Source organism: Pseudophryne corroboree, chromosome 4 (assembly GCF_028390025.1).
Source record: "Pseudophryne corroboree isolate aPseCor3 chromosome 4, aPseCor3.hap2, whole genome shotgun sequence".
Classification (NCBI taxonomy): Eukaryota; Metazoa; Chordata; class Amphibia; order Anura; family Myobatrachidae; genus Pseudophryne; species Pseudophryne corroboree.
In genome coordinates, this window is record NC_086447.1 from 375,564,634 (window position 1) to 375,576,232 (window position 11,599).

Consider the following 11,599-nt stretch of genomic DNA (forward strand, 5'->3'; position numbering starts at 1 on the left):
CTTAATGCAAATGTGGCCTTATTGTCTAAGAGGCTGGATAAATCGGAGTCTCAGACACAAGTATGGAGGAAATCCATGGAGGATGCTTTGGCTCAGGTGCAGACCCCTTCAGGGTCACAAAAAGTTCGTTTACCCAGATGGTAGATACGGATACCGACATGGACTCTGATTCCGATGTCTATTTCAATGAGGCTACTTTACACCCAAGGGTAGTTAAGAGTATTCAGTACATGATTGTGGCTATTAAAGATGTTTTACATATCACTGACGAACCTGCTGTGCAGGACACAAGGATTTGCTTATTTAAAGGGAAAAAACTTGTGGTGAAGTTTCCCCCCTCATGAAATGAATGCTCTTAGTGAAAAGGTTTGCGAGTCGCCGGACAAGAGATGGCAGATTCCCAAGAGAATTTTCATGGCATATCCTTTCCCCTCTGATGACAGCGAAAAATGGGAGTCGTCTCCAAATGTCGACAAGGCTTTATCCCGATTGTCCAAGAAGGTGGCGCTTCCGTCCCCTGACATGGCTGCTCTTAAGGATCCAGCGCATCGCAAGCTGGAGACGACATTGAAGTCCATTTTCGTTAATACTGGTGCATTGCTCAGGCCTGCGGTGTCGTCGGTATGGGTGAGTAGTGCTATTGCTAAGTGGGCTGAGAATTTGGATTCTGATATGGATACCCTTGATAGGGATAACATTCATTTGACTCTTGGTTATATCAAGGACGCTGCAGATTACCTGAAAGATGCGGCGAGAGATGTGGGCCTCTTGGGATCAAGAGCCAATGCCATGGCGGTCTCGACTAGGAAGGGCGCTGTGGACTCATCAATGGAATGCTGATGCCGACTCCAAGAAGAATATGGAAGCTCTCCCTTTTGAAGGTAGTGTCTTGTTTGGTGACGGCCTTGCTGACCTGGTGTCTACCACTACTGCGGCTAAGTCATCTTTCCTTCCTTATGTCCCCACACAACAGAAAAAGGCACCCCATCATCAGATGCAGTCCTTTCGGCCTAATAGATACAAAAAAGGAAAGGGCTCGTCCTTCCTTGCTTCAAAAGGTAGAGGAAGGGGAAAGAAGTCGCCTGCCGTGTCGGGCTCCCAGGACCAGGGGGCTCCCCTGCGGGAGTCCGTACCGGTGGGGGGCCGTCTCCGTTTCTTCAGTCAGGTCTGGTTTCAATTGGCCCTGGATCCTTGGGTCTTAGACATAGTGTCCCAAGGGTACAAACTGGAGTTTCAGGAGATGCCCCCCACCGCTTTTTCAAGTTGGCCTTGCCAGCTTCTCTTCCGGAAAGAGACGTGGTAACTGCTGCAATACAAAAGCTGTGTCAACAGAGGGTCGTTGTGCTGGCTCCCCCATCCCAACGGGGGGAAGGCTTCTATTCGAGCCTCTTTGTCGTACCGAAGCCGGACGGCTTGGTCAGACCGATTCTGAACCTGAAATCCCTCAATCCATACTTGAAAATTTTCAAGTTCAAGATGGAGTCTCTTCGAGCGGTGATCTCCAGCCTCGAAGGCGGGGATTTTATGGCGTCAGTCGACATAAAGGAGGCTTACTTACACATCCCGATATGCCCTCCTCATCAGGCCTTCCTGAGGTTTGCGGTGCAGGATTGTCATTACCAATTTCAGGCGTTGCCGTTTGGGCTTTCCACGGCCCCGAGGATTTTCACCAAGGTAATGGTGGAAATGATGGTCCTCCTTCGCAAGCAAGGGGTCACAATTATCCCGTACTTGGACGATCTCCTGATAAAGGCGAGGTCCAAGGAACAGTTGTTAAGAAACGTGGATCTCTCCCTGTCGGTTCTGCGACATCACGGTTGGATTCTAAATTTGCCAAAGTCTCAGTTGATCCCGGCAACTCGGCTGCCCTTCCTGGGCATGATCCTAGACACGGAGATACAGAGAGCTCTGGAAATCGAGAACATGGTCAGGGAGCTTCTGAGGCCGACAAGTGTGTTGATTCATCAATGCACTCGGGTACTAGGGAAGATGGTTGCGGCTTACGAAGCCATTCCGTTTGCCAGGTTTCATGCCCGGGTGTTTCAGTGGGATCTGCTGAAAAAATGGTCCGGATCTCACCTGCACATGCAGCAGGACCCAGTCCCGGATTCCGAATCGACGTCCCTCTAGAAGGTGAGAGCCTTGCAGCCACCACAGGAGAGAAATCCTGGCCCTGGAAGATAGACTTATTTTCGGCTCATCTTGGGCGGCTGCCCGAGGGGTCTCGGCACTTCAGCTTTGCCGATCAGCTACGTGGTTGGGTTCAAACACTTTTGCTAAGTTTTACAAGTTTGATACCCTGGCTGATGAGGACCTCATGTTTGCTCAATCGGTGCTGCAGAGTCGACCGCACTCTCCCGCCCATTCTGGAGCTTTGGTATAGACCCCATGGTCCTTTTGGAGTCCCCAGCATCCTCTAGGACGTAAGAGAAAATAGGATTTTAATACCTACAGGTAAATCCTTTTCTCCTAGTCCGTAGAGGATGCTGGGCGCCCATCCCAGTGCGGACTGTTACTTGCAGTTGTATTATTACTGATTATATTTGATTACACGTGGGTTGTGTATTAGTTATATTCAGCTTGTTGCTGTTGTTAATTCATACTGTTATCTGGTTTGCTGCTGCTCCGGTTGTATGGTATGTTTGTGGTGTGGGCTGGTATGTTTCTCGCCCTTAGTTTAAACAAAAATCCTTTCCTCGAAATGTTCGTTTCTCCTGTGCACAGTTCCTATAGCTGAGGTCTGGAGGAGGGGCATAGAGGGAGGACCCAGTTCGCACCCAGTCAAAGTCTTTTTAGTGTGTCCAAGCTCCTGCGGATCCCGTCTATACCCCATGGTCCTTTTGGAGTCCCCAGCATCCTCTACAGACTAGGAGAAAAGGATTTACCGGTAGGTATTAAAATCCTATTTTCTCTAACGTCCTAAGTGGATGCTGGGACTCCGTAAGGACCATGGGGGGATTAGCGGCTCCGCAGGAGACTGGGCACAACTATAAAGAAAGCTTTTAGACTACTGGTGTGCACTGGCTCCTCCCACTAAGACCCTCCTCCAGACCTTAGTTAGATTCTTGTGCCCGGCCGAGCTGGATGCACACTAGGGGCTCTCCTGAGCACCTAGAAAGAAAGTATATTTAGGTTTTTTATTTTCAGTGAGATCTGCTGGCAACAGACTCACTGCAGCGAGGGACTAAGGGGAGAAGAAGCTAACCTACCTAGTAGGTGGTAGTTTGGGCTTCTTAGGCTACTGGACACCATTAGCTCCAGAGGGATCGACCGCAGGACCCGACCTTGGTGTTCGTTCCCGGAGCCGCGCCGCCGTCCCCCTTACAGAGCCAGAAGCACGAAGAAGGTCCGGAAAATCGGCGGCAGAAGACTTCTGTCTTCACCAAGGTAGCGCACAGCACTGCAGCTGTGCGCCATTGCTCCTCATGTACACCTCATACTTCGGTCACTGATGCGTGCAGGGCGCTGGGGGGGGGGCCCTGAGGGCAATAAATAACACCTTGGCTGGCAAAATATACATCATATATAGTCCCAGAGGCTATATAGATGTAAAATTACCCCTGCCAGTATCACAGAAAAAGCGGGAGAAAGTCCGCCGAAAAGGGGGCGGGGCTTCTCCCTCAGCACACTGGCGCCATTTTTCCCTCACCGTTCCGCTGGAAGGAAGCTCCCTGGCTCTCCCCTGCAGTCTGAGAATACTACAGAAGGGTAAAAAAGAGAGGGGGGGGGCACTAAATTTAGGCGCAGTATAGATATATATATATATATGTAATATATATAAAAAAGCAGCTATAGGGAAAACACTCATTGATAGTGGGATCCCAGTGTTATATGGCGCTCTGGTGTGTGCTGGCATACTCTCTCTCTGTCTCCCCAAAGGGCTTTGTGGGGTCCTGTCCTCTGTCAGAGCATTCCCTGTGTGTTTGCGGTGTGTCGGTACGGCTGTGTCGACATGTTTGGTGAGGAGGCTTATGTGGAGGCGGAGCAGATGCCTGTAAATGTGATGTCACCCCCTGCGGGGTCGACACCTGAGTGGATGGTGCTGTGGAAGGAATTACGTGATAGTGTCGACTCATTACATAAAAGGTTTGACGACATACCTAATGTGGGACAGCCGGCTTCTCAGCCTGTGCCTGCCCAGGCGTCTCAAAAACCATCAGGGGCTCTAAAACGCCCGCTACCTCAAATGGTTGATACAGATGTCGACACGGATACTGACTCCAGTGTCGACGACGAAGAGACTAATGTAACTTCCAGTAGGGCCACACGTTACATGATTGAGGCAATGAAAAATGTGTTGCACATTTCTGATGTTACCCCCGGTACCACAAAAAAGGGTATAATGTTTGGAGAGAAAAAACTACCAGTAGCTTTTCCTCCATCTGAAGAGTTAAATAAAGTGTGTGAAGAAGCGTGGGCTTCCCCTGATAAAAAGATGGTAATTTCTAAGAGGTTACTAATGGCGTACCCTTTCCCGCCAGAGGATAGGTCACGCTGGGAAACATCCCCTAGGGTGGATAAAGCGCTCACACGCTTGTCAAAGAAGGTGGCACTACCGTCTCCGGATACGGCCGCCCTGAAGGAATCTGCTGATAGAAAGCAGGAGGCTATCCTGAAATCTATATATACATACACAGGTGTGATACTGAGACCGGCTATAGCTTCAGCCTGGATGTGCAGCGCTGCTGCTGCGTGGTCAGATTCCCTGTCAGAAAATATAGATACCCTAGACAGGGACACTATTTTGCTAAACGTAGAGCATATAAAAGATGCACTTTTATACATGAGGGATGCACAGAGGGATATTTGCTGGCTGGCATCAAAAATTAGTGCAATGTCCATTTCTGCCAGGAGAGGGTTATGGACTCGGCAGTGGACAGGTGATGCAGATTCCAAACGACACATGGAAGTTCTGCCTTATAAGGGTGAGGAATTGTTCGGGGATGGTCTCTCGGACCTCGTTTCCACAGCAACAGCTGGGAAGTCTACATTTTTGCCCCATGTTCCCTCACAACCAAAGAAAGCACCGTATTATCAGGTACAGTCCTTTCGGCCCCATAGGGGCAAGCGGGTTAAAGGCGCGTCCTTTCTGCCCAGAGGCAGAGGTAGAGGGAAAAAGCTGCAGCATACAGCTAGTTCCCAGGAGCAAAAGTCCTCCCCCGCTTCCTCTAACTCCACAGCATGACGCTGGGGCTCCACAGGCAGAGCCAGGTACGGTGGGGGCCCGTCTCAAGCATTTCAGCAATCAGTGGGCTCGCTCACGGGTGGATCCCTGGATCCTTCAAATAGTATCTCAGGGGTACAAACTGGAATTCGAGACGTCTCCCCCCCGCCGTTTCCTCAAATCTGCCTTGCCAACCACTCCCTCAGGCAGGGAGGCAGTGTTACAGGCAATTCAAAAGCTGTATTCACAACAAGTGATAGTAAAGGTGCCCCTACTTCAACAAGGAAGGGGTTACTATTCCACATTGTTTGTGGTACCGAAACCGGACGGTTCGGTGAGACCCATTTTAAATTTGAAATCCTTGAACACCTATATCAACAAATTCAAGTTCAAGATGGAATCGCTCAGGTTATTGCAAGCCTGGACGAGGGAGATTACATGGTATCGCTGGACATCAAGGATGCTTACCTACATGTCCCCATTTACCATCCTCACCAGGAGTACCTCAGGTTTGTGGTACAAGATTGTCATTACCAATTCCAGACGTTGCCGTTCGGTCTCTCCACGGCTCCGAGGGTCTTTACCAAGGTAATGGCGGAAATGATGATACTCCTTCGAAGGAAGGGAGTTTTAATTATCCTGTACTTGGACGATCTCCTGATAAAGGCGAGGTCCAGAGAGCAGTTGTTGGTAGGGCTAGCACTATCTCGGGAAGTGCTACAACAGCATGGCTGGATTCTAAACATTCCAAAGTCACAGCTGGTCCCTACGACACGCCTGCTGTTCCTAGGGATGGTTCTGGACACAGAACAGAGAAAAGTGTTTCTCCCGGAGGAGAAGGCCAAGGAGCTGTCATCTCTAGTCAGAGGCCTCCTAAAACCAAAACAGGTGTCGGTGCATCACTGCACGCGGATCCTGGGAAAAATGGTAGCTTCCTACGAAGCGATTCCATTCGGCAGGTTTCATGCAAGAACTTTTCAGTGGGACCTGTTGGACAAGTGGTCCGGATCGCATCTTCAGATGCATCGTCTGATAACCCTGTCTCCAAGGACAAGGGTATCTCTGCTGTGGTGGCTGCAGAGTGCTCATTTTCAAGAGGGCCGCAGATTCGGCATACAGGACTGGGTCCTGGTGACCACGGATGCCAGCCTTCGAGGCTGGGGAGCAGTCACACAGGGAAGAAACTTCCAAGGACTATGGTCAAGTCAGGAGACTTCCCTGCACATAAATATTCTGGAACTAAGGGCCATTTACAATGCCCTAAGTCCGGCAAAACCCCTGCTTCAAAACCAGCCGGTACTGATCCAGTCAGACAACATCACGGCGGTCGCCCATGTAAATCGACAGGGCGGCACGAGAAGCAGGACGGCGATGGCAGAAGCCACAAGGATTCTCCGATGGGCGGAAAATCACGTGTTAGCACTGTCAGCAGTGTTCATTCCGGGAGTGGACAACTGGGAAGCAGACTTCTTCAGCAGGCACGACCTCCACCCGGGAGAGTGGGGACTTCATCCAGAAGTCTTTCAAATGATTGTAAACCTGTGGGAAAAACCACAGGTGGACATGATGGCGTCCCGCCTAAACAAAAAGCTAGAAAAATATTGCGCCAGGTCAAGAGACCCGCAGGCGATAGCTGTGGACGCTCTGGTAACACCGTGGGTGTACCGATCGGTTTATGTGTTCCCTCCTCTTCCTCTCATACCAAAGGTACTGAGGATAATAAGGAGAAGAGGAGTAAGAACTATACTCATTGTTCCGGATTGGCCAAGAAGAGCGTGGTATCCGGAACTTCAAGAAATTATGTCAGAGGACCCATGGCCTCTACCGCTCAGACAGGACCTGCTGCAGCAGGGGCCCTGTCTGTTCCAAGACTTACCGCGGCTGCGTTTGACGGCATGGCGGTTGAACACCGGATCCTGAAGGAAAAGGGCATTCCGGAGGAAGTCATTCCTACGCTGATAAAAGCTAGGAAAGAAGTAACCGCAAACCATTATCACCGCATATGGCGAAAATATGTTGCGTGGTGTGAGGCCAGGAAGGCCCCAACGGAAGAATTTCAGCTGGGCCGGTTCCTGCACTTCCTACAGTCAGGGGTGACTATGGGCCTAAAATTGGGTTCCATTAAGGTCCAGATTTCGGCTCTATCGATTTTCTTCCAGAGAGAATTGGCTTCACTACCTGAAGTTCAGACTTTTGTTAAGGGAGTGCTGCATATTCAGCCCCCTTTTGTGCCTCCAGTGGCACCTTGGGATCTCAACGTGGTGTTGGATTTCCTAAAGTCACATTGGTTTGAGCCACTAAAAACCGTGGATTTGAAATATCTCACGTGGAAAGTGGTCATGTTGTTGGCCTTGGCTTCGGCCAGGCGTGTTTCAGAATTGGCGGCTTTGTCATGTAAAAGCGCTTATCTGATTTTCCATATGGATAGGGCAGAATTGAGGACTCGTCCCCAGTTTCTCCCCAAAGTGGTATCAGCTTTTCATCTGAACCAACCTATTGTGGTGCCTGCGGCTACAAATGACTTGGAGGCTTCCAAGTTGTTGGATGTAGTCAGGGCCCTAAAAATGTATGTTTCAAGGACAGCTGGAGTCAGGAAGACTGACTCGCTCTTTATCCTGTATGCGCCCAACAAGTTGGGTGCACCTGCTTCTAAGCAGACTATTGCTCGCTGGATCTGTAGTACGATTCAGCTTGCACATTCTGCGGCTGGACTGCCGCATCCTAAATCAGTGAAAGCCCATTCCACGAGGAAGGTGGGCTCTTCTTGGGCGGCTGCCCGAGTGGTCTCGGCTCTTCAACTTTGCCGAGCTGCTACTTGGTCAGGGGCAAACACGTTTGCAAAATTCTACAAATTTGATACCCTGGCTGAGGAGGACCTTGAGTTCTCTCATTCGGTGCTGCAGAGTCATCCGCACTCTCCCGCCCGTTTGGGAGCTTTGGTATAATCCCCATGGTCCTTACGGAGTCCCAGCATCCACTTAGGACGTTAGAGAAAATAAGAATTTACTCACCGGTAATTCTATTTCTCATAGTCCGTAGTGGATGCTGGGCGCCCATCCCAAGTGCGGATTGTCTGCAATACTTGTATATAGTTATTGCTTAACTAAAGGGTTATTGTTGAGCTATCGGTTGAGATGCTCAGTTGTTATTATGCTGTTAACTGGGTATTGTATCACGAGTTATACGGTGTGATTGGTGTGGCTGGTATGAGTCTTACCCGGGATTCAAAATCCTTCCCTATTGTGTCAGCTCTTCCGGGCACAGTATCCTAACTGAGGTCTGGAGGAGGGTCATAGTGGGAGGAGCCAGTGCACACCAGTAGTCTAAAAGCTTTCTTTATAGTTGTGCCCAGTCTCCTGCGGAGCCGCTAATCCCCCCATGGTCCTTACGGAGTCCCAGCATCCACTACGGACTATGAGAAATAGAATTACCGGTGAGTAAATTCTTATTTTAATTCCCTGAAACTGAGCATTAAAAATACCATAAATTTAAAATGGAAAAAAAAAAAAACAACTAATTTCTAGGATGACTACAGTGGTGCTACATGAAAATTAAAGGCACAAATTTCTCATACTCTGCAGAGACATTCTGTAAATTACCCCTCAGTGAGAGGTCTATATCGGTTCAAACTAGGGCATTGATAAAAAACTTTCTTTTTTAATAAAATTTTATTAAGGACACAGAGCAAAAGCAGAATGTGATTATGTATAAAACAATGGACAGAGGGGCTAATTCAGATCTGATTGCTGCTGTGCGTTTACGATCAGGTCTGAACTGCGCATGCGCAAAAGCCGCAGTGCACCGGCATGTGTCAGAGATGCGATCGACAGGCAGAGGCATTCGCTGGATGGGCCGCCATTTTAGGTGCCCGGACCGTGCGAGGGGTGGGCCGCGGTGGCTGCGTGACGTCACACGCAGCCGCTGCGACCCGCAGAGCGATGGGTAGCTCCCTTCCAGCGCGCAGGAGCTGCACTGGTAGGCAGCTACTCTTCAGGTACAAAAGCATTTCCGCAGTGTGATGCTTTTGTACCTATACTGGGGGGAGGGGCAGAGCTAGCCCTGTGCTGGGCGTCCCCCCCGCAAGTCTGTGAAAGTGATCGTAGATGTGCTAAATTTAGCACATCTACGATCCAGTCTGAATTACCCCCGTAGTCGTTACAGATATGCAAATAAAGCACACAACATAATACAAAACATATCAATGGCATGGCTGGCCCGAGGAAAGAAAAAAAAAGACAGCATTGGAGCTACTAAACAAGCTAGGTTGCTGTGGGCAAAGTAATTGGAGTATCACCCAACAGTTGTCAAGTTTTGTACAATTGTGTTGAGTGAAAACATTTATGCAATTGTTTAAGTCCCCTGACAGAGTCTATAAAGCCCTCCCAAATCTGGAAAAATGTTTCCATACTCTCTTCCTTATAAAGAGTAGCCTCCAGCCAGTTCATACGGAAAGCATAAAACAAGTTGCCTTTGAATAGAGCTAAAGGATAGGGGTCACTATGAATCCCCATGTGTAAGACACATTTACGGGCAGCTGCTGATATAATAAACATCAACTTTCTACTATTTTGTAACAGTCTGGTGGATGAAGGGGTAATCTCCAGGATTGTCCATTCTGCGGGAAAGGGCAAATAATTATGAAGGTAGGTCAGCAAATTGACAAACTTGTCTCTAGAAACAAGTAATTAGGGAACATTCTCAGATATATTGCAGGAATGTGACCTCTAAGGCACCACATTTTGGACAGGTCCCTGTGTCAGACAGGCTCATTAAAAACCTGTGGTGTGGGAAAAGATACCCATTTTGATATATATTATTAAACATCTCCCTATACATGGTAGAAGACACCATAGTGCGTAAAGAATAAGAGAATGCTTGATGGAAACATTCCAAGGTAATATGGGGAAACATTTTTAGCGATGAGGCCAATACACTTCTAGTTTTTTCCAGAACCATAGGGGTATGCAAACGTTTGTAATGGACCAATATAGCCTTTCTATCCACTAGATAACATGCTGTCAAGAAACTAATATAGAATGAGAAATATCTCACCACTGAGCAAGCATAGTGTCGAACTTGATAAAGGGCTAAGGCGTGCGAGCGTGGGATATTATATTTGTGAGCTATGACTTGTATACACAAAGGAGACCTACAGTAGTGTCAGCATCCACAGGTGGCTGAACATTAGTAATGCCCTGAGCAGAGGCGGAACTACCGCCAGTGCGTTGCACTGGGGCCCGCCTCTGTCCAGGGGCCCAAAGCATGTAATGAGTCAAACTGACTCATTACATGCCGCTGCGCACAGCCGCCCGGAGAGAGGAGAGGAGCAGCGGTACGGGGGAAGGAGGAGGAGGGAGGTGAAGGAGGGAGCCGCAGCAGCGCTTTACTACTGGTGGAGGCGCTGCTGCTGCTGCCCCTCTGCTTCACTATAGGCTGTCTTCCGAGAACAGCCTATAGTGAAGTAGAGGAGCAGCAGTAGCAGCGCCTCCACCAATAACACAGCACTGCTGCGGCTCCCTCCTCCACCTCCCTCCTCCTTCTCTGCAGCCCGGGAATCGTCTGACGCTGCACAGAGGAGCCTGAGCCAGCGGAGAGGGTAAGTATAATTCTTCTTTCTTTTTGTCTCTTTCGGTCTCTTTCTTTCTTTGTTGGGACTGCCTGCCGCTATGTGTAAAAATGGGGGACTGCCTGCCGCTATGTGTAAAAAGGGTGAATCTGCCTGCCGCAATGTGTAAAAATGGGGAATCTGCCTGCCGCAATGTGTAAAAATGGGGGACTGCCTGCCGCAATGTGTAAAAACGGAGGAATACCTGCCGCAATGTGTAAAAATGGGGAATCTGCCTGCCGCAATGTGTAAAAAGGGGGAATCTGCCTGCCGCAATGTGTAAAAAGGGGGGACTGCCTGCCGCTATGTGTAAAAATGGGGAATCTGCCTGCCACAATGTGTAAAAAGGGGGAATCTGCCTGCCGTAATGTGTAAAAAGGGGGACACTGTCTGCCGTAATGTGTAACAAGGGCACGCTGTCTGCCGTTATGTGTAAAAAGGGGACGCTGTCTGCCATTATGTGTAAAAAGTGCACGCTGTCTGCCGTTATGTGTAAAAAGTGCACGCTGTCTGCCGTTATGTGTAAAAAGGGCACGCCGTCTGCCGTTATGTGTAAAAAGTGTACGCCGTCTGCCGCTATGTGTAACAAGGGCACGCTGTCTGCCGTTATGTGTAAAATGGGGACGCTGTCTGCCGTTATGTGTAAAATGGGGACGCTGTCTGCCGTTATGTGTAAAAAGTGCACGCTGTCTGCCGTAATGTGTAAAAAGGGGGACGCTGTCTGCCGTAATGTGTAAAAAGAGGGACGCTGTCTGCCGTAATGTGTAAAAAGGGGACGCTGTCTACCGTAATGTGTAAAAAGAGGAATCTGTCCGCTGTAAGGTGTAAAA